Here is a 23,287-nt window from a genome sequence, read left to right as displayed (position 1 = left end):
GGTTGAGTACATGTCCAAAGAGTAGAGTCGCACACACGCACTCTGTCTCTCAGAATCTCTCTCACACACACACTAGTTATGTGACGTCCACTTAAGCAGACACGTATGTTACAATTTGTGCACCCGCGGGTACACGTGATGCTGCACATTTATTTAAGCCGGACGGCGAACCCAAATAGTAGCTGCATTCATTACCCTCCCGCCGCCTCTTCTCTGGTTGCCGTCGCCCGGTAGCCATGGCCCGGCCGAAGGTAACAACATACGCCATACTCCCGCCGGAGCGGCGCTTTAATCTGGAAATTTTAGTGGTCATGCATGCATCTTTTTGTGCTAGCACTCCTATATAAGGGTTCACCGATCACTTCCCGCGGACGTGTGCGGGCGGTGGAAGAGGAAGGAGAAGGGAAGCGGGCTGTGGAGTAATGTTTTTTACCACAATTTCTTAGGAAACTGAGTGCAATAATTGAGTAGTTTTGCAAACTACCAGTACTACACCTGAAACGGTTCAAAACCTATACTCCCTTACCAGCGCGCGCTTCCCATGTGTTACGGTCAGTGTCGCCCTGGAGCGTCAGTGCCACATTAATGCCCGGCCGGAGCGGAGGCGACCTCTCACTGGCGCCGTCTTTGAAGCGGCGTGACGACCGAGAGAGCGCCGCTTCCCAGTGCACGCGACTGCTCTGCGTCGAGGCTGGCCATATGCCCTGTTTGGATCCATGGGTTAGGGTTAGTTTGAGCTAGTTGGGGCTCAAATAGCCCTAAAGTATCCAAGCATGAGGTTTTAAATTGGAGCAAGTTGCACCGAACCCACCAAAAAAAACTATCCCACCCAAGTGGTGCTAACTGGAGATAGGTCTCATTGGGACCACTGAAAAATCACTTTTCTCTCTCCATCAAGTGCATTTATTGTCAATCTAACCCTATCACCAAAACACCTCTTTGGCTATAGTTAGTTCAGGGTTAGTCATGAGTTAGTCTAACCTCTAGCTAAGTTAGAGTATCCAAACAGGAGCAGTATAGGACATGCAAGTTGCTCAAAGCATACAGTCAAATTCGTATGTGAAAGGATTTTTTTCTTTTTGAAAACGGAACGTGAAAGGATTTTTTTAGAATGCTCTTGGCATGTTGCTAACATGTGATGAGTTAACCCACCTCAATAGACGGCAAAAACACCAGCCCACCGCACTTTGAGAGAGACGAGGAGGGAGAAGCGATACGGGCTGCTAGATTACTAGAGATAGGTGTCGCACGGAAGCCAGGAAATATGGTGATATCGTGGGTTAGCCATGTACTAGTATGATGTAACTACACTGGGCTACCGTGTTTCGTACTCTTCCAGTTCACTGCGGAGATGATTGGTTGATTTTATATCCCTGAATAATATAAAATATTATGAGTGCAGACGCTCCACCACAATGTTCCTTGCTCCCTCTCGGTCGTCGGGAATCTATGTTCTTCCACTCTATTTTTTTACGTGAGCTTTGTTCATCCTTTTGCCAACACGCGAGGCATCTAGCATCAAGGTGCACGTGTCATGCAAGGATCGTTCCATCTATATGAACAACACGTGGGACTGGAACTACGAGACGGACATGTACCCACTAGTGGACGTGCGAACCTGTGTAATGTAGCATAGTAAGTGAAGTAGAAAGGCACAAATAGTATGAAGATGCGTGGCATATAGGCATTTGTCTCTTACTACCACTAAATGTTGTACGTGCAATGCCCGGTGATGTTATGGAGTACGTGACTAAGTACTCTACTACTACTATATTAATTGGAGGCACATATTATGTTTTATATTTGTTTACGTGTATGCCCCGAGACCTTCCAACTAGACGTATAAGCATATAAGCTGTTAATTCTTACCCAAAGGATCTTTATATCCAACAGACACAAAATATCCATTCGACTATTCGAAATTACTTTCACTGCTAATCTGATGTCGAGGTAATTGCTGCATCGCCACCAAAACCCACCATCTCTTAAGCTAAAGTAGACCGAGCTAACCCCTATATTAGCATATTACTAAGATAAACAGAAGGCACTACAGAATCATTTAAGATGTGAGCTTGTCAATCTGAATGTGGAGGGACACCAGCTTAGCCCCGGCCAGCAGCTTGGGCAGAACTGTGAAGAAGGTCAGCTCCTGCACGACGACGTCACCGGGATCCCTGCTGCTTGTTACCTCCATTTCCACCTTGACAGCGTAGGTCCTGCCTTTGGGCTCCCTCGGCGGGCCGTTCGCCCACAGCTTGGCCACGTAGTGCGGTAGTGGGGATGCCCCCGCTCTGATGCAGATGACCGACACGGCGATAGGCGCACCGATGTCAAGCACACCACCGACCAAGAAAAATGCGCGACCATCCTCCTCCGTGAACAGCAAGAGCCATGGCTTCGACAGTGGCACTTGCAGTTGGAGCACTTTGCCGTACTGGATCCTGTGCACGGGCATGGGATGCACGGTGCTGATGTGGTGGGAGAGCACCGGCGGCGGGCCTTCATAGCCTCAGACGGGCACGGGGCATTTGCAGGGCGCGAGCGGACGCACGCTCTGGTGATCGGCGAGCTTGTGGTAAGTGATGTAGAGCCCACAGCCTTCGTGCGGGCACTCCACCCTCACCGAGGAGAGGACGGCATCCACCGCCGTGTTCCACACGTCGAAGCCACCGCCGCGCTCGCATTTCTGGCACTGCCGCTGGTTCCCGGGGCGCTCGACGCGGCAGTCCGCGCAAGCTAGGTGCCCTCCCTTGCACTGCACAAATCAATCGAACAACACATCAATCAAGAAACCTGCACCTTGCTCGATTAGCCGAACCGACGAGGTGTATTCGAACCTCATACACTGGAGGCTTCAAGGGGCGGAGGCACAAGGGGCAGTGGAGCAAGGTGAGGTCCATCGAGACCATAGAGAGATCCATCATCGGGTCCTGTTCCATCTGCATGATCTCGCCCTCCTCATGCACAACCATCTCTCGCTTTATTAGGGCTGGGGCATTACAAATCTTTACCGTCACATATTCATACTACTTCAAGGTGCATTAAATCAACACAGGCAAGTATCAAAAGGAGAGTCACGGCATTCATGCATTGTAATTAATGCATCAGTAAACGCAAATTATTGAAATATATCAAGTGCAGTGCTTTGATGTGTCGCGTCAACTCGTACAAGACCGAGAAGTTTGATTACTACAACGCCGTCTCGCCTTAACTGCACCTGCCTTTGGCTGCATGACAGGTGGGCCACCGACCTGTTGGGCCCACCTATCATAGAAGCAAAGGCAGGAGCAGTAAGTCAATGAAGCTGCGTCCCTCCCTTGCCCATGAGCGTGGTGGCTGGCAGGACTAGGAGAAGCTTTCGTTCGCTACACGCTCTCCCGCCCGCACGCGGTGGACATGCAACAGTTCAATCGGTGTCAGATGGCTAGAAGCATACTGTAGTACTCCTCCACTACAGTAGTACTCCATCATTGTTCGACTTCCCTAAGAGGCGAAGAGCCAAGCACAGCTCGGACGCTCGTGTGGCAGTTTCATGTGTAGAGTAGTCTAGGATAGCGTGTACCGTTCCTGTAAGCCTAAAATCGTTGGGGTCAGCTCCATGCTATATTTTTTTGATTAAAATAATCTTCTGGCCCTACCTGTGATCCTGGTGATTCTAGTTTGCACGCTCATCTGGTCAAGACAGGAATATATATTTTAATTTGTGGTGGGGTAAATGTTAGAGGTTGCAGCAAATGGAGTATTGTACACTGCGGGTCCTTCAGCCAAGTTTAGAGGCAACCATGTGGGGCCAGTGCTATGATGTGTCGTGTCAACTCGTACAACGAGGAGAAGCTTGATTTTACGACTACACGCTTTCTCCCTTGCCCATGTGCGTGGTGGCTCATAGACGAGGACAACCTTTTGCTTATAGTACTACAACAAGCTATCCCTCCCGCTCGCGGTGGACGGACATGCAGTAGTGGATTCGATATTGTAGAAGCAGTAGTAGTAACATCATTGTTCGTCTTCTCGAAGAGGCGAAGAGCCAAGTGCAACCCGAACATGGCAGTTGCGAACCTTGGAGCACGCATATAGCCAGGCTCTTGCATGAGACAAAATTGCTATGTGAGCCCACTATTGTAGTACTTGCTAGTATAGCCCTGTAAACCAGAAAGGAGTATTTTCCTTTCTAGAGATTTCAACAAGTGACTAGACTACACCGAGATGGAGTACATATGGAGCAAAATGAGTGAATCTACACCGTAAATAAATACGTAGTTCTCCCATTTTCCTCTCGACCTTGGTCACGGTGCACAATATTGAGTATACTAGTACTATCACCTTGAAATTTACAAAGTCACCATAGGCACCTCATCATCGACGGGAACGTCTCCTGACATGCGATAGAAGCAAGCGGCAGTCACCTCCATAGGTGCTTGAATGCCAAGGAGGGAGAGGGTAGCGGTTCCCAAGACGTTGAACGGTCAATGATGCATCCTCAAATTACATGTAGAGGGAATTAATTGGAGAAGCAGAATAGAGCCAGCACAATGTGAATGCAACAGAGTTTGGATTCTCGTATAAAGGCGCCCCACCACTCCAATCCATCTACTCCCTAGTCTTTGCGCAACACTGCTCACTCTAATTCAAGACCAAGTTACCAGAAGCCAGAAGCACCTATGGAGGCAATGGACGCGAGCGGCGGTCGGCTATGCCAAATCATCCAAGGCGCCGGCTTCCGGCCCCGCTGAGGGAGTCCTGGACTAAGGGGTCCTCGGGTGTCCGGTCTATTATCAAATGGGCTGGACTGGTGGGATGTGAAGACATGAAGGCCGAAGACTGTACCCGTGTCCGGATTGGAGACTCCTTGGCGTGGAAGGCAAGCTTGGTGACCGACTATGAAGATTCGTTCTTATGTAACCGACTCTATGTAACCCTAGATTCCCCCGGTGTCTATGTAAACGAGAGGGTGTAGTCCGGAAAGGGGATATACTCATTACCATAGTCATACAGGCTAGGCTTCTAGGGTTTAGCCATTACGATCTCGTGGTAGATCAACTCTTGTAATACTCATATTCATCAAGATCAATCTAGCAGGAAGTAGGGTATTACCTCCATAGAGAGGGCCTGAACCTGGGTAAACATCGTGTCCCCTGTCTCCTGTAACCATCGACCTTAGACGCACAGTTCGGGACCCCCTACCCGAGATCCGCCAGTTTTGACAATGACATTGGTTCTTTAATTGAGAGTTCCACTATGCCATCGACGAAAGGTTCGATGGCCCCTTCAATCATCTATAGTGACGCTGTCCAAGGAGAAACCTTCCTCCCCGGACAGATCTTCATATTCGGTGGCTTTGTACTGCGGGCTAACTCGCTTGGCCATCTGGAGCACATCGATAGCTACGCTCCTGGCCACCAGGTCAGATTTGGAAGCTTGAACTACGTCGCGGATATCCGTGGAGACTTGATCTTCAACGGATTTGAGACCACGGCGATCGCTCCCCCTTGCTCCTATAACTGCAACGGCCTTAGATCTGGAGCAGGTTGGGCCATCCGAAGCCACAGAATCCGCGGCATTGGAGCCGCATACAGACTGAGCACCTTGCAATATCTGTGTCAACGGAATTCCGGACTCGTTTCCGGCTATAAGTTCTGAACCACGCATGCCTGCGGGTGTAGAGCTGGATCGGTTATCGATCTTCGAGTTCAGCACCGCAGATATCTTTCAACACTCGCCCTTGGGCAATGTGCTAAATTCATTAAAGAACCTGTCCTTGGCGGGGGACTCACAGCCGAACTATGTCCGGTTCGAACTAGAGGCTGACCATCATGAGCGTCGGCAGGTCAATATTGAATCATGGAGTTGACCGCACCGCGCAGTGTTTCCAGACGGTGCTAGCGACCGCCGGCGTCATAGCCCTTGCCGACGCCGGCTTCGCCTCTCGCATGGATGACATGATGGTCAACTCCATCCGCAAGTTCGCCGCCGTCAAGAAGCGTGTAGCGAAAGCTCCTACTAGTCCTGCCAGCCACCACGCTCATGCGCGAGGGAGGGATGCAGCTTCATTGATTTACTGCTCCTGCCTTTGTGTCTATGACAGGTGGGCCCAACAGGTGGTTGGCCCACCTGTCATGCAACCAAAGGCAGGTGCAGTAAAGGCACCGGAGCTCAGTCCGCAAGGGAGAGGGCATTGTAGTAATCAAACTTCTCGGTCTTGTACGAGTTAACGCGACACATCAAAGCACTACACTCGATATAAGTCTTTTTACACATTTCCAATGGACTACAACATACGGATGTATGTAGACATATTTTGCTTCGTATGTAGTCACTTGTTGCAATATCTAAAAAGACTTATATTTGGAAACGGAGGGAGTACAACACATGCATGCATGCCATGACTTCCCTTTTGATACTTGCATGTGTTGATTTGATGCACCTTTCCAAATTTTGGCTATAAATTTAACTAACCAGATTTTCATGCATGTCACAAAAAATTACGGGGCTGTTTGGATTGTGACTATGTTTGTCTTATGTTGCCACATTATTTTCCCCATACTTGCCACACTTTCCTAACTTGAGTTGCTCAAATTGTTAGACACACTTTGGCTTGCCTAAGGGAATCTTGCCACACTTTTTGCGTCTATGACATGTGGGGTTCACTGCTAATAAAAAACTTCTTGTCTTAGGTGTGGCTAATAAAAAGACTTATATTTAGGAACGGAGGGAGTAGAAAATATAAATAATAATGCATGTTGGGGTAACCCATGTTTCCGATAATTTTAGCCGTGGGCTTGTTCACAATTTTTACGAGGGGGTGTTTGTTCATTTAATGGAGGGACTTGTACCAGACTTGAATGATACAAAGTGCGACCTGGCACACCGTAACACCACTTGGAACAAGCGGGTAGCTATCTCAAAAAACAATCAACAACTAAAAAAACGGCGACCTGGCACGTAGTACACAATTTTAAACGATTGTTTTGATGGAGTGAAAAAGGAAAACTACCCCACTACGTATATATAGGCCGGAGCCTCCGCGCTTGCTTGCTAGGGTTGCTCTATTCACATACTCTCATCCTCTCCAGATCTAAACAAGATAGGGGTGGTAACACTGTATTTCTCCCTTCAAAAAACACTGTCTTTCTATCCTCACCGCTGGTTACAGATCCAGATGTATCCCCCTCCACCGGTGAAGGGGAGGGGGGCAGCGTTTAGGCCGTCGTCGACAGCGAGGGAGGAGACCTACTGCCGGTCGCACCGTTATCTCTGGCCGAGCGCCGGCGCGGGAGGTCCTCCGATCCCTTCGTCGTTGCCCTAGTGTCGGCGGATCCGGCCTCCCGCCTCCCACCTATCCACATCCCGATGACCTTCAGGTATATCTTCCTTTGAAACTGCCTTAGCTTTGCTTCCCCAGCTCGCTACGTCGCTGCATGTGCATCATTTTCTACCTCTCAGCACCCTCGATCAGATGGTCCAACGTCACCTATTAGTTTTGTTCTATTTTTAGAGGTAAAGTTACTTCATGGAGTCGAATCTTGTACTTGGTTCAAACAATAAATAAAGTGGTGGTGGGAGAATTTAGTATGTACTACATCGGACTTGGTACAAACATGAAGGAAAGGGGGTGAAAGTAGTACAGACTGGTCATCCAACCGGTCTCTTGGTCGAAAAGGGAAATATAGGGGTAACGTTGTACACAGTGGTATGACCAGGACTAGATTTGCTATCCACACATAGGAGTAGGTGGCTAGAGTGAACAAAAATGGGACCAACCCAGATATGTTTCCTGGATGTTTGTTTCTCGGGGCAACAAACTATGAATCACCACTTTATGCCCCTGTTTAGGTACATGGTGCTGGACTGCTGGTGCACCCACTGTCCCATGCCCTTATACCAAATATTTAGCTATTCTTAATCTAATGCCCCTGGTAAAAATGAAGCCATTCCACTGTTATAAGCCATGACAAGTTTAGCCAAATGTTTTTGCCTGTAATTGTTTGAGACTCTGACTGTTTCCTCTGTAGCTTTTTGTGCAAACATGGATATCCATTTCACCTGGTTGCTATTGTGACCTTTTGGTGCACTGCACAAAACTCTTCTTAAAAGAAGTGACTTTTGTGTTGTTTGACTGGAATGTCAGAATGGAACAGTTGGTTCATTTCGGTGGAACTGCACAAAGGGAGATCTGTGTTCCAATCCTCATCATCCATATTGGCACCATAACCTTCCTTTAGGTAAGAATGATATTTAATGCATGTGTTCATCTCTATTTTGCGACTGCCATGAGAAAATAATGCTATTTTTTACTAGTACACTTGTACTCCCTCACTGACAAAACCAATTCTGAAATAGAAGGCCAATCATGTACTTGGTTTCACCAACTGGTGAGGAGAATGAGAAACAGAGCATGAAGAGGAAGAAGAAGAAGAGTAAACAGTGCCAAGGCGATCTTGCTGAAGCCAGAGGCCTCAGTCAAGGCCATTCAAGGGCTCCGACAACGACTACCTTACATGTGAGACGATCCTCCAGGGAGCCCTTCGACTTTTGTTGTCTCACTTAATTAATTAGGAGTACTTAAGTACCACTAATTTTTATTGCTGCCTAATTTTCCTGTCGGAGTTAAACAAATCTTTAGTAGCACCTATGCTGAAGCATGTACGTGTGTGTATGTTTGTCTATGGAGGTGAATCATGTGGTGGAGTAGGGAGGGAATATTATTAGTGTCATGACATAATAGTGCTGTTGTTTTGCATGTCAATTTATTGCCATTGGTTCAATGAGGCAATGTATTGCGTATTGTCCATCATGAATTTGATGCTACTGTTAGAGTAATATGCTAATGTCTTTCTATCCTTTCTCACTAAGCTAATGAAGGTTTCACCTTGTTCCTACTAGTGCAAACAGGGATCATGTTGTGCCAATCATACATTTTAGTGGAACTACACAAGACAATACAAAGAACTGTATCCCAGCCAGTGCTTTAACTCGGCTAGAATTTCTTGATAATCTTTCGATATAATCTCAGCACTGGTAAACAAGAGTGATTTCAACCATACATTTGAAGTGCACAAAAATATATACTATTGAGTGGTTCCAGTGAGTGCTTTATCATCTCTTCTAGGACTACATGAATAAGCTTTTTTCTCAGGTTGGTACCGGCCTAAGGCCTTCATCCATATTGGTTTGCTGTCATCTCTATTTGTATCGTGCTACTGTCATGAGAAACTCCTTTATCTTTGCATGTTAAAGTTTTGCAACCTATGATACATGGCAATGCTTTGAGTGTTGAGCTAATTGGCACTGATTAAATAAACAAATACCTCTCTTTAAGCAAGACTACTATGTTGCTAACTTTACCCATTAAGATAATGAGGGTGCTTCTATTTGTTAGTGTATGTTTCATCAACTAGTCCCACTATTACAGTAATCTCACTCTCTCAATATATGTGCCAACAGGGATGCTTGATTTTGGTGGAACTGCACAAAAACTTTGGGTGCTTCATTGCCTCGACAGCCTCCTTCCTTTCCTGTTAGTCGCTAATCTCGGCTTGCATTCTTCCTTTGCTATCAGTCGCTTGGCTTATCTCGGCTTCCACTCAAAGGGAATAGTAATTGATATGCTACCTCACACAGGTTGGTACTGGTCTTTATCCTGATTATTGTGCTTGTCATATGTATTGGTAATTTGGTATTGTGATACTGTTCGCCAATTTCATAAAGGAGTAACTTGGAGCCTGAACTCGTAGGCAAATCATTACATCGGGTGATTTCAGTAGAACTGCACAAAAAGATCAGATGGACATGTACTTATGCTGTTGCTATGTACTCCAAAGTTCACTAAGAGAAGCATCGATGTTGACAAGAAGAAGTGCCTATATTTATTCGATTATCAACCGACGTCAACCAATTGTCAAACTCCAAGTATTAGGAGAGTGAATGCCAAAAATATTGCTTGGTGCATAGCCCAGAAAAACGCAGTCCAGTCTTTGGTCCCAACTTGTGCCTTTTGGTTATCGGCACATATGGTAGTGAACTGTATGGCATGGAGTCTAAAGATTCTAGACAAGTTGGTTGACGCGTATATTTATCTCGCACTTAATCAGTCTGCACGCCAGGGATGCTCCATTTCAGTTGAACTGCACAAAAAATTTGGGTGGTTCATTTTCTCAACCGCCTCTTTTCTCGTCTGCAATGTAGAATTTTTGGCGAGCTACAGGACCAAGATGAGCTAGTAAACTAGTTGGATGAAAGTAGTGGCCAAGTTGCTCAAACCTCCCTCGACACGAGGCCACTATTTGAGGATAAACCTACAAGCAAAGTTCAGATTGTCTGTGCAGCCTCTTATGTACTCGAAAGTTTACTCGTACAAGCATTAATTTTAGCAAGAAGTACCTCCGACTGAACACCATTTACCAATCTGTACCCTAGGTAATTAAAGTTCATCCATGGATCATATTGGCTGTGATCTCAATCATTTGGATGGATAAACATACTGAACATGTGTATATCTGAATCTTTTTGTGAATTATCTATGAATATTGTTGTGTGATCTATCAATCATTTGGATCCATAGACATGCTGAACTTGTGTATATATGTATCTTTTGAGTTGTTGATAGTGAATGTTAGCTATGAATATGAACGTGTCCTATGAAACTGAGTTTGATACGAATGTTTACCTTTTCTGTTGTACTTGTGTGTTAACTTGTTAGTATGCCTACTGTGGGGTATGTGACGTGTGGGTGTCAACGGCACACCTTCTTCCCGCGAAGAATTGCACCTGCTTTGTTAGGGTAGCAACGGCGCATCAGCTCTTTTTAATCTTTTTGCTCTGTCTTGTCCCCTCCCCCGCTCAACCCCTGACGTAATGTTTTCGACCTCAAAACAAACATAGTACTACGATGTTTTTGGGGCTTGATGAAAAATCAAGTGCTGGTTTCTATAGGTTGGCCCGCCTAGCAAATGGACTGCTGGTCCACCACGGACTGGGAGGCTAAAAATACAAGTTTTATGGTGCAGAGGCAAGTAAAAAAACACCATCGAGAGCCATCCACTGAAGAAAAAAATCGCTCCTGATGTGCTTCTTCAGTCATGCCGCCGGCCCCCTCTTCAATCCAGTTCGCTCAGGGATCTGGTATCATTTTTTTCCAGAGGGCGAACAAGTATCAGCTAGGCCTAGGTTTTGTATTTTAACATGCGTAGCCCACGACATACGGTGACAGTGGTTTCAACTTATTTTTTGAGGTCCATACCGGCCTATGGGCTTTTTCTTAAAGATCGGCAGCCCAATGTATTTTTTAACCACATTATATATATTATTACTATTATCGTATATTTTATAGAGACTTATATATACATTATAAAAACATCCCACATGTTATTAACTTATAAAATTAAATGTTTAACAGAAGTTGGCAAGGAAAATCCTGGTTGTTTTTGACTCACAGGCAAGGAAAATCCTGGTGATTGCGCACAAAAGCTTGCGAAGATTTTAAGGACCAATTTAATAATAACGCACTCATTTTTATTTTGAGAAATAACTCGCTAATTTGTTAATTATGTATGTAAAAAATGTGCCTCTCCGGTTTATTTTTCGATATTAATTGCTCCTTCTAACATAACATTGTATATCTAACGAGCCCAACTAATTCGTGTATTTGAAGGAAGTGCAAATGGGCTGGGATTTCTTAGAAAATATAAATGGGCTGCATTGACGCGAAATTATTTTTTCACCCAGCCTAGCAAATGGACTGTACATTCTAGAAAACATGGGTTAAATATATACCACTTTTTTGCAGGCTGACATGTGGGCCAATAGGTCGAAGCCTACGCAAGGCGTTGTCAACTTGGTCAACAAATGATTATGACATCCATAGCCATTGGATTTATATCCAACGACCGGCATGTACCTTCAATCTCTTGTCTTCTTCCTTTAGCGTCGCCGGGACCTCCTGGTCCGGCCTCCGGCGGCTAGCGGCTCTGCTTAGCACGCATCGCTGCAAAGCGCTACCCCACCGCCGGCCAGGCTATCCCTCCACCCCTCCACACCTCCTGTTATTCTCCACCGACTGCAGCCCCACGCCGCACCAGAACCAGTTATAACCCTTCTCGGGTTCTGTAATGCGTAGCCTGCAGTGCAATTTCTCGGGTTCAGTAGGCGAACGCCTCGTTCGGGTTCAGTTAGAGCCCAATGCGTCGCACCCACGCGCGTGTATGTACGAGAGAAATGTGCAAACCTCCTTGCATCGCTCGGGCCTGACCACCCACCATAACTGGGAACACCCTGATATTTTCCTAGCCCTCGCTTCTACCACAGTTTTTTCCATCATGGACGGCCCAAAGAATGTCATGCAGTTATGTCTCTGGCCCGCCCAGGACGAAAAGCCCATTTTCTGTCATGATTTTTTGTCATAGAATTAGGAGCCCACCACATCTATGATGATACCGGGTTTTGTCACAATTATCGTCATAGAAGTGTCATAAGTATGACAGAAAAAATTTCGTTGGGCCCAAAATGTCACGGATGTGTCTTTTTTGTAGTGTATGTGCTTTGTGAAAGTCCAATTAAACGTCTTGATCTATCTGTATAGATCTTAATGCCCAATATATAAGCAGCTTCGCCGAGGTCTTTTATTGAAAAGTTCTTACTCAAGTATCCTTTTATGCTATTCAGAAATTCAGTATCATTTCTGATCAACAATATGTCATCCACATATAATATCAGAAATGCTACAGAGCTCCCACTCACTTTCTTGTAAATACATGCTTCTCCAAAAGTCTGTATAAAACCATATGCTTTGATCACACTATCAAAGCATATTCCAACTCCGAGATGCTTGCACCAGTCCATAAATGGATCACTAGAGCTTACACACTTTGTTAGCACCTTTTGGATCGACAAAACCTTTTGGTTCCATCATATACAACTCTTCTTTAAGATATCCATTAAGGAATGCAGTTTTGACATCCATTTGCCAAATTTCATAATCATAAAATGCGGCAATTGCTAACATGATTCCGATGGACTTAAGCATCGCTACAGGTGAGAAGGTCTCATCGTAGTCAACTCCTTAAACTTGTCGAAAACCTTTTGCAACAAGTCGAGCTTTGTAGACAATAACATTACCGTCAGCATCAGTCTTCTTCCTGAAGATCCATTTATTCTCTATGGCTTGCCAATCATCGGGCAAGTCAACCAAAGTCCACACTTTGTTCTCATACATGGATCCCATTTCAGATTTCATGGCCTCAAGCAATTTTGCGGAATCTGGTCTCATCATCGCTTCCTCATAGTTCGTAGGTTTGTCATGGTCAAGTAACATGACTTCCAAAACATGATTACTGTACCACTGTGGCACGGATCTTACTCTGGTTGACCTACAAGGTTCGGTAGTAACTTGATCAGAAGTTTCATGCACTACAAAAAAAGACACATCCGTGACATTTTGGGCCGAACGAAAAAAATTTCTGTCATACATATGACACTTCTATGACGATAATTGTGACAAAACCTGGTATCATCATAGATGTGGTGGGCTCCAACTTCTATGACAAAAAATCATGACAGAAAATGGGCTTTTCGTCCTGGGCGGGCCGGAGACGTAGCTGCATGACATTCTTTGGGTCGTCCATGACGGAAAAAACCATGGTAGAAGCGAGGGGGAGGAAACTTTCGGGGATTTACTGGTTATGGTGGGAGGTCGGGGGCCGAGCGATGCGCGTTTCTCTCATACATGTACGCGCGTGTGTGCGAGGCGTTGGCTCTAACTGAACCCGAGCGAGGCGTTGGGCTCTAACTGAACCCGAGCGATTGCACTGCAGGCTACGTGTTACTGAACCCGAGCGATCGATCGATGGTTGTTAACTGAACCCGATCGAGCGATTCCTTCGCTACTGCTGCTAACTGAAGCCGATCGATGCTGCCTCTGGATGAACAGTGAGCGTTGCAGGGGGGGTGGATGAACAGTTCCTGGTGGGGGTGGATCAACAGGGCCCCGTGGTGTTGCCTCTAGATGAACAGCACCCCGATCGATCGAGCCGGTTGGGGCTGGATGAACAGGACTCGGTGGAGGGCTGGATGAACAGGACCACCCCGTGGAGGGCAGGATGAACAGTAGACGGTGGAGGGCACGATGAACAGTAGACCATGGAGGGGTGGTTGAACAGGAGCCCGTGGAGAGGGGTGGTTGAACAGTTGCCGGTGGGGTAGCGCGCGGTGGAGGCTGGATAAACAGGAGCCCGTGGATGAACAGTCACAGGTGGAGGCTGGAGGAGGTCGACGGTGGATGAACAGTAGTTCGTTGAGGCTGGAGGGTGTCGACGGTGAAGATGAAAAGTATCCTGTGGAGTCCCATTTTGCGGTACGCCACACCCCTCCCGATGAACAGGACTCCCGTTTCGACCGTAGGAGGTCTGTTTCCTCCGTTTTGCGGTACGCCACACCGCTCCCGATCAATAGGGCCCTCGTTTCGACCGTAGGAGGTCCGTTTCCTCCGTTTTGCGGTACGCCACACCCCTTCCGATCAACAGGACCCCCATTTCGACCGTAGGAGGTCTGTTTCCTCCGTTGTGCGGTACGCCAGGCCTTGTTTCTATCGCCTCTTCCGTCCAAGCCCTCCCGATGAACACGACCACGCATTCCGTTCCGACCCAGCCGCGTAGCCTCCCGATGAACACGACGCATTCCGTTGCCTCCCCATGAACACGACGACGACGCTATTTCTCCATTCTGACCCAGCCATGTCAACGAGCCCTCGCCGTACGTATGCGTGAGTAGGCGTTGGAGACCCCGCCCGTATGTACACATACGTGGCCGTATTTTCTTTCTTGCACCATGGCCGCTGTACGTACGTGTACATGCTACGTGCGCGCCACTACTATGACACGTGCGCACCTCTACATCGACCAGTATGTACGTACACATTCGCGACCAGAATGACAACGCTACGTATGCTTCGACCAGGTGGGTCCCGACTGTCAGGCACTTCCTTGCCTGCGAAGATGTAGCTGGTGGGTCCCAGCAGTCAGGGGGTGAATCGTTTTTTTGCCCGGACGCACATCCTTGCTTGCGAAGATGTAGCTGGTGGGTCCCTGCAGTCGGGGGGCTGGTGGGTCCCAGCAGTCAGGGGGGCGAATCGTTTTGGTTTTTTTGCCCGGACGCACTTCCTTGCATGCGAAGATGTAGCTGGTGGGTCCCAGCAGTCAGGGGGGCGAATCGTTTTTTTGCCCGGACGCACTTCCTTGCGTGTGAAGGTGTAGCTGGTGGGTCCCAGCAGTCAGGGGGGAAACATTTTTTTTCACGAAATACGGTGGCCCGTCTGGTGGGTCCCTGCTGTCAGGTGGAGGAATAATTATTTTCCGCGTAATAAGGAGGCACTTCCTTGCTGCCACCGTGGACCCAGCTGTCAGCCTCTCCACGTATAGTCCATGTCCGATGGAAGTCGTTCCTTGACCATGTTGACCACGCCGTGCCGAGAGCACCAGGGCGGTGGACGACGGCGAGGCGTAGGAAGGGGACGACACGGAGGCAGGGAAGACTCGGCAGTTGTTTCCCACGCGGAGGGGAGTATGATTGTACAAGGGTTTACTGGTTCATCTGCCGTCGCTTGAGAATAACAATAGGTGTGGGTGAGTAGAGGGATGGCTAGGCCAGCGATGGGAGTACGGTCGGGTGGTGAGGCCTGCGTGGCAGCACAGCCGGCCGCGCGGAGGAGGGAGCAGGCAGTCCCGCCGGCGCTTGTTTAAGCGGCTGGAGCAGAAAGAGCAGAGATTGAAGAAGCACGACGGCCGTTGGATGGACATCCAACAGTCAGTGCTTCTGCGTCACCTTTTTTTAGGAAAGCCTCAAATCTGTGGAAAACAGCATACAACCCATCTGCCATTATTTCTAATAATTTACAGCCCATTTGCTAATTCTTAAGGTTTTTTTGGAGCCCATATTCTTTTTGTTAGCATTACAGCCCATATTGTGACAACGGTTAAAAAATTATACGAAATTTTGCATATTTCGGTGCGGTCCGAACTGTTTTTAATCCCGAAATTTCGACTCACATTCAAACTGATTTTAAAAATAAATGTATATCAATATAAAATCCAACAAATTCTCCATGCATAAAAATTAATGTCATTTAAAATCTTGAAATGAAAAAAAAAGATATTTTAAACTAGTTGCCGGTTTGATGTGTTTTAAAAATGTACAACCCATTTCTCATTACTGATGGGCCATTTTCTCGGCCAGCCGAATGAAAGCTCTCCTCGTCTTGAAAGATTTGCAGCCCAACAAGCCTGACAAAGCGACTTACTTGGCAAATCACAAAAAAACCGGGCTGTGGCCATCGACCCAGCTGTCAGCCTCTCCATGTACAGTACTCTTCCGATGGAAGTCATTTGTTGACCACGTTGACCATGCCGTGCGGAGAGCACCACGGCGGTGGATGGTAGTGAGGCCTAGGAAGGGGACGACGCGGCTGTGGAAGCCCGCGCGGAGAGGACTACGAGGGTTCACTGGTTTGGCTGCGGTGTAAGGCTGCCATCGCCGCAGGGCCTGGCCGGCGGTGGGAATAGTAGGGGGCGGTGAGGCCTCTGTGGCAGCACAGCCGGCCACGGGAGGCAGGAGCATGTGGCACGACCGGTGCTGCTTTGGGAGGCTGGAGCAACAAGACTAGAGGTTGAAGAAGCACTACGGCCGTTGGATGGACATCGTACGGTCACTGGAGCTAGAATCGTTCATATTGACTAAGTTGACAAAGCCCTTCGCCCCCGTCAACTTAGTAGGCCCACAAGTCAGCCTCCCAGCAAGGTGGGTCCCAGCTAGCCGGGGGAGTATTCATTTTTTTGTGCGGAATAAGGAGGCACTTCCGGTGGGTCCGAGCTGACAGCGGGGGGAACGTTTTTTTCATGAAATACGGTGGCCCGTCCGGTGGGTCCCAGCAGTCAGGGGGGAACGATTTTTTTGCAAAATACTGGTGGCCTGTCCGGTGGGTCCCCGCTGTCTGGTGGAGGAATAATTATTTTCCGCATAATAAGGAGGCACTTCCTTGCGGCTGCCGTGGACCCGGCTGTTAGCCTCTCCACGTACAGTACTCTTCCGATGGAAGTCGGTCGTTGACCACATTGACCACGCCGCACCGAGAGCACCACGGCGATGGACGACGGCAAGGCCTAGGAAGGGGACGCCGCGGAGCTGTGCAAGACGCGGCAGTGGATGCCCACGCGGAGAGGAGTACGAGCATTCACTGGTTCGGCTGCGGTGTGAGGCTGCCATCGCCGCAGAATAACAGGGGGTGTGGGTGAGTGGAGGGATGGCCTGGCCAGTGGTGGGAGTAGTATGGGGGTGGTGAGGCCTCCGCGGTAGCACAGCCGGCCACGGGAGGCAGGAGCAGGCGGCACGACTGGTGCTGCTTTGGGCGGCTGGAGCAAGAAGAGCAGAGGTTGAAGAAGCACTATGGTCGTTGGATGGACATCATACGGTCACTGGAGTATTGACTAAGTTGACAAAGCTCTCCGTCCCTGTCAACTTAGTAGGCCCATAAGTCAGCCCAACAATATGGTGGGTCCCAGCTAGCAGGGGGGTATTCATTTTTTTGGGCGTAATAAGGAGGCACTTCCTTGCGTGCGAAGATATAGCTGGTGGGTCCGACCTGTCAGCGGTGGGAACGTTTTTTTCATGAAATACAGAGGCCCTTCCTGTGGGTCCTAGCTGTCAGGTGGAGGAATCATTATTTTGCACGTAATAAGGAGGCATTCCCTTGCGTGCGGCTGTGGACCCAGCTATCATCCTCTCCACGTACATTCCACTTCCGATGGATGTCGTTCATTAACCACGTTGACCAGGCCGCGCTGAGAGCACCAGGGCGGTGGACGACGGCGAGGCCTAGGAAGGGAACGACATGGAGCCAGGGAATACTCGGCAATTGTTTCCCACGCGGAGGAGTACGAGGGTTTACTGGTTCGTCTGCCATCACCGGAGAATAACAGCATGTGTGGGTGAGTAGAGGGATGCCTAGGCCAGCGATGGGAGTACGGTGGGGCCGTGAGGCCTGCGCGGCAGCATAGCCGGCCGCGGGAGGAGGGAGCAGGCAGTCCCGCCGGTGCTTGTTTGAGCGGCTTGAGCATGAAGAGTAGAGATTGAAGAAGCACGACAGCCGTTGGATGGACATCCAACAGTCACTGCGCTCGTGTGTTGACTAAGTTGACAGGGCGTTGCGTGTGCATCAACCTTTTTTTTATGAAAGCATACGCGTCAACCTGTAGTAGGCGCACAAGTCAGCCTCAAATCTATGGAAAACAGCATACATCCCATCTGCCATTATTTCTAATAATGTACAGCCCATTTGTTAATTCTTAAGAATTTTTTTGGAGCCCATCTTCTTTTTGTTAGCATCACACCCCATATTGTGGCCACGGTTAAAAAGTATACGAAATTTTGCATATTTCGGTGCGGTCAACTGTTTTTCATCCAAAAATATCGATTCACATTCAAACTATTTTGAAAAATAATTTATATAAATATAAAATCCAAATAATTGTCCACGCATAAAAATCAATGGAATTTAAGATCTTGTAATGAAAAAAAATTGAAACTAATTCCCGGTTTGATGTGTTTTAAAAATGTACAGCCCATTTCTGGGCAAACCGAATGAAACTCTCCTCGTCTTGAAAGATTTGCAGCCCAACAGGGCCAATAAAGCAAGTAGGCCTTGTTTGGGTATTTCTTTAAAAAAATAGAACTGGGCTAGCCATTTTCAACAAGAAAAAACACAACTGGGCTCATGATGTGGTAAACATAAATAAAACCCTGGCTAGACGGGCCACAGCCCCCGCACAGCCCCGTTGTTACCCTGATCTGTCGCTAAAACTAGTATAAATAACAACTGCTTGTTCCTAAAAAAACTGCGCGACTTGCTGGGTCCCTGGTGTCAGCCGCTCGTAGTGTAATTCTCTCGTTTATTGACTACGTTGACAATGGCGTGAGCCACAGATGTCCAGCCTTTCCTAGGAAAATTTACAGCCCATTTGATGTGCTAGTTCGAAATAAGTTTGTGGGTGCTGGTGGGGGCTAATTACTTGGCTTCTGTAATGCACAGTGAGCTCAAGCAGCCGGCGAGAGTGATGTTATTTCCCTTGGTTTGGATTTGTTACAATATTTCACTCTAAATAAACGAATGGCAGGCCATTTGCCTTGTTTCAAAGAAAATATGACAGTCACAGCCGAGTTGAAAAGGGCAGGAACATCTAACTCCAGCTTACAAACTGTACAAAAGCACGAGGGTTAATTGTTCATCAGGTTTACAAAAAAACCAGATTGAAAAGGGTAACAACATCTAACTCCAGCATTGTTTTCGGCAGTCACACTCAAATGGATCAGTCAGGTCCATAGAATGAACATCCTGGGTCATAAAATTTACTGGATTATGACCACAATATGTTGTAAATAGAAGCCCGACACGTTCAGAAGCTCTTTTGCCCACCTACAACTCCTTTTTTTGCTCTTCGACATATCCATCCATCAAAACCATGCTGCTGATAAACTTAAGCCTGATGGACAATAGTAACCTCGCATTCAATAGGAAGAATGTGACAAATCTTGTGTTTGCACGGTTGGCTACATATCGTTCTAGCGTTATTGTCTTCAATCGAATCTCATGAGAAGTGAGAAAATCCCGATGCTTACGAATCCACTGATTGGATATAACTTTCTTACCCCGTCCTGTTGCCTAAATAGACATGAAGATTGAAAACAGTTAAGGTCTAAAAGAAGAGTGTCGAAAGAGCAACAGCTGAACGGTTAATTCTAGTACACTATATGCGGGCTTCCAATGTGCGTGAAATTATCACCTATATACAACTTCTCCAGACATGGAAAGCATTGCAGCAAGCGAATAATCTGGTTCAGATCAAAGCTATTCATTTGGATATATAAGATCTTGACAGAATCCAGCACCATTGCTAAGCCATCCATGGAGAAACTCTTCATTGAGCATAGAACATAATATTAGTACAAAATGTGTACTCCAAGATGATATATAAATTATGCGCAGAAATTTAAAATGCAGCTTATGGTTACAAGTGTAGATGATAATATAAAGTACCTAAAGAACTGTGGAGCCAAACAGCATATTGAAATGAGCACAAAGATCATGTATTACACCCAAGGTCTCCAGTTTAGGCGCAGAGAGGACGGTTATTTGCAACAGTGAATAACTAGAATCAACGATCAACCTTTGAAGTGAAGGGGCATCTTGGATGATGAGCTACCTTTCCTCCAAAGTAATTCCAATTCTTACAAGATTAGGTGACTTTATTTGGAGACAACCGATTCTAACTGTGAAAACAAGCACCAAGCACTCCAGCGCAGGGCAACTTGAGTGGATGATGCTGTGCAATGAGGCCTCCGATATGCGAACACGCACAAGTGAATGTTTCCTGAGAAATGGGAGTCGAAGGTTTAGTACCAGATTGTCTGGTAGGTAGCACTGCGCAAATGTGGTGGTGTGGAGAGAGGACGAAAACCCCGAGATGGACATCGGTGCTGAGGGCACATGTTCATGGCGTTCGGTATGTGGTATGTGATTTCCAGGGGAATAGTAGAACTCAAGCAGCTATAGTTCTATGAATTCAAGGGATTCCAGCCAGGCGTCCACCGTGCAGGGCATGGTATGCTTGCTCAGGTAGCATGACCGGATGCAGAGGCTTTGAACGAAGCCCTGGTGGGAGGAGATGATGGCTCTGGGGATTTCAAAATCATTGAAGAGACATAGCTGACGACAGTCAAGATTAAGGGGAATGGCGCGCCATAGAGGGCGCCACTGAATTGAGAGGATTTGGGTGCGGCAGCAATCCTTGGTGGGGAGAAGCGAGATGATCTCCCCAAGGATGGTGTCCGGGAGATCGCTGATGCGGTCCACCCGAGATTCTACGGGTTCCTGGGATCCGGTGGGGGCGGGGTCGCTGCTTCTCCCCGCGCTGTCGGGTGCGGGATCTACAACAGGCGTCCCCGCTGGCGGGAGCCTCATCTTCTTGGTGCTGGGGTCAGCCGACTCCATTTTCCTCAAGGGCGTCGCGTCGCGCTCACGGATTTGAGCAAAGTAACGAATGACGAGCCTAGTTGTAGTGCGAGCGAAGAAGAAGGGGAGCTGGGGGTTTTCTGTAGGAGTGAGGAAGAAGGGGAGCTGGGGTTTTCTGTAGGAGTGAGGTGTGGAATTTGGGGGTACGAGTGGAGCGAGCTGACGTGAGGTGGTGGGAGCGAGGAGGAAGAAGAGCACCCAGGTTTTTTTGGGGGGGGGGGGGCGGTGTGCTGGGTGTGGGTAGTGCATCTCATTCAGTAAATATATGGGCTTTTGAATTGATTTTACTATTTACTAGTGTGGATGGGCTGTTTTGTCTTGGGACCCGAGAAACAATTACTACTAGTACAGTGGAGACACTCTACAGCTACCCAGAAAAACAATTACTACTAGTACAGTGGAGACACTCTACCGCTTCTGGCTCCTCCTAGGTCATTGAAACGTCTCCCTCTACTAAATGCCGTTATACTTTTGTTCACCGACATGCGGGCCATGCAGCACGCGGGCCCAAATGCCATCCACCAAATTAGAAGGCAGTATGCAGGCGGAGAGTCACCCCAGTCATAGCGCGGCAGTAACGAGCCGTCGTATCACAAAACCCCACCTCCCCGCAATCTAAGTTTGACGGACGAAGCAACCATCATTTCACTCTTCGCTGAACCCCCTTCTCCCTCACCGTCTTCAAGAAAGGCAACACTTGCATCTGCCATTGTTCTTCTCTCCGAACGAAGGGAAGGTAAGCGGATCCGTGATGTTGGTATATTTTCGTTCAGAGAAAAAAAAAGAACTTTTGCAAAGCAGTAACTGATCCTCACTCTCTTTTTTGTTTCATTGTCATTGCGATTGTGTTTTCCTTTCAGTGGTCTCCTAGTATTCGTCAGTTTCATGATGGACCAGGGAGAATCAGGCAAAGATCTGCCGATATTGGAGCAGATGCGAGAGGCTGATCCCCACGAGACAGAGAGCTCCAAGAAGATGCAGGCAACCACCGAGGCGACCCCAGATACTGAGATGGTCAACGCCCCGTTTGAGGTTACAGCCCTCGTGGCACTGCAGGAGCAGTTTTCCCCCTTCGAGGATGTGTCCCGCCCCCCCCCCCCCCTGCTGAGCTGCCCAAGGTGATTTCCTTCTTTGCCGATCTCGATTGTGGTTTTTCATCTAAGTATGTGGTGATTAATAATGCAAAATTTTATTAGCTTCGATGCCATGGTATACGTAGTGGTTTAATAACTTGTGTTTCTTATACTGAAAAGCAATTCAGAATTTGTTTTTGTTTCAATTAGAGCCCTGATGCAGACAAGGATTGTGTGGTTGTACATGTCACTCGCTATGAGGCGGACGACCTGAATATACGCACTGGGAAAACAGAGTTCTTAGGCTGTTGGATCCTAGAAGCCATTTGCGGTTATACCAATGAAGAGTTGTATTCTAGCCTCACTATTGTTAGGCGTGTTGTCCAGGGTGTACTGAAGCACAAGAAGTTCAAAGCTACACCTTTGTTTGTGAGGAACACTGTTCTTGTGAAGCTTACGCAGGAAGATGACGTGGCATGCCTCCACAAACAAGTTTATCAGTGGCAAGGCCACAAGGTTGTCTTCATGAAGGTTCACAGGATTGAGCTGCTGCAGGACGTCCTTGATGATGTTCATGGCAAGGTCCGTCTTGTGTCCAGCCCAAATTAGATCGAGGCATAATTTGGATTGTGTCTAATTATCCGAACCTTGCCTGTTATCGACCCTTTGGGGCTAGTACTCTGTTTGAATTCGTCTATGGGAACTGCTGCTACTTTTGTGTGCCCGTGAATCATGTGAGAACCATCGTAATTGTTGCCGAAAAAGATGCGTCCTCACTAGTTTTTTCATGAATATGGCATGGTAAGACATAAGTTGTCACGGTTTATCATACGAGCAGTGTGTGTTTTGATGAAATAGAGCACTCGTTCGAGAACCGTGCGCCGATGTATACATAAGTACTTGTAAACACTGTTGGTGCTACCCCACTTGTAAGCAGTTGTGCAAAACACGGCACATTGGCTCAGCTCGCTTCAACATTAGGCTATCGACCAACTAACAATCAACAATCTGTTGTCTGACATATAATCAACTATGTATCTTGTTACAGTGGTTCATGTAGTTAATTGAGGCCACAATGTAATAAATTCCAAACGTTCACAAACTAGTCCAACGCTCATGTGGAACACTCACATTAAACTCGTCTTCATAAAAAACTTGAAAA

At 47.4% G+C, this 23,287-nt stretch overlaps 1 pseudogene; it reads right to left on the bottom strand.

Moving 5' to 3' along the window:
* Positions 1-2,059: 2,059 nt before the first annotated feature.
* LOC125535105 (uncharacterized) lies at positions 2,060-2,972 on the bottom strand (annotated as a pseudogene).
* Between the last annotated feature and the right edge of the window lie 20,315 nt (positions 2,973-23,287).

This window comes from Triticum urartu, chromosome 1A (assembly GCF_056163025.1).
Source record: "Triticum urartu cultivar PI428250 chromosome 1A, HENAU_Tu73, whole genome shotgun sequence".
Taxonomy (NCBI): domain Eukaryota; kingdom Viridiplantae; phylum Streptophyta; class Magnoliopsida; order Poales; family Poaceae; genus Triticum; species Triticum urartu.
The sequence above is the reverse complement of the archived record's forward strand: the minus strand, read 5'-3'. Positions and strand labels throughout refer to the sequence as shown.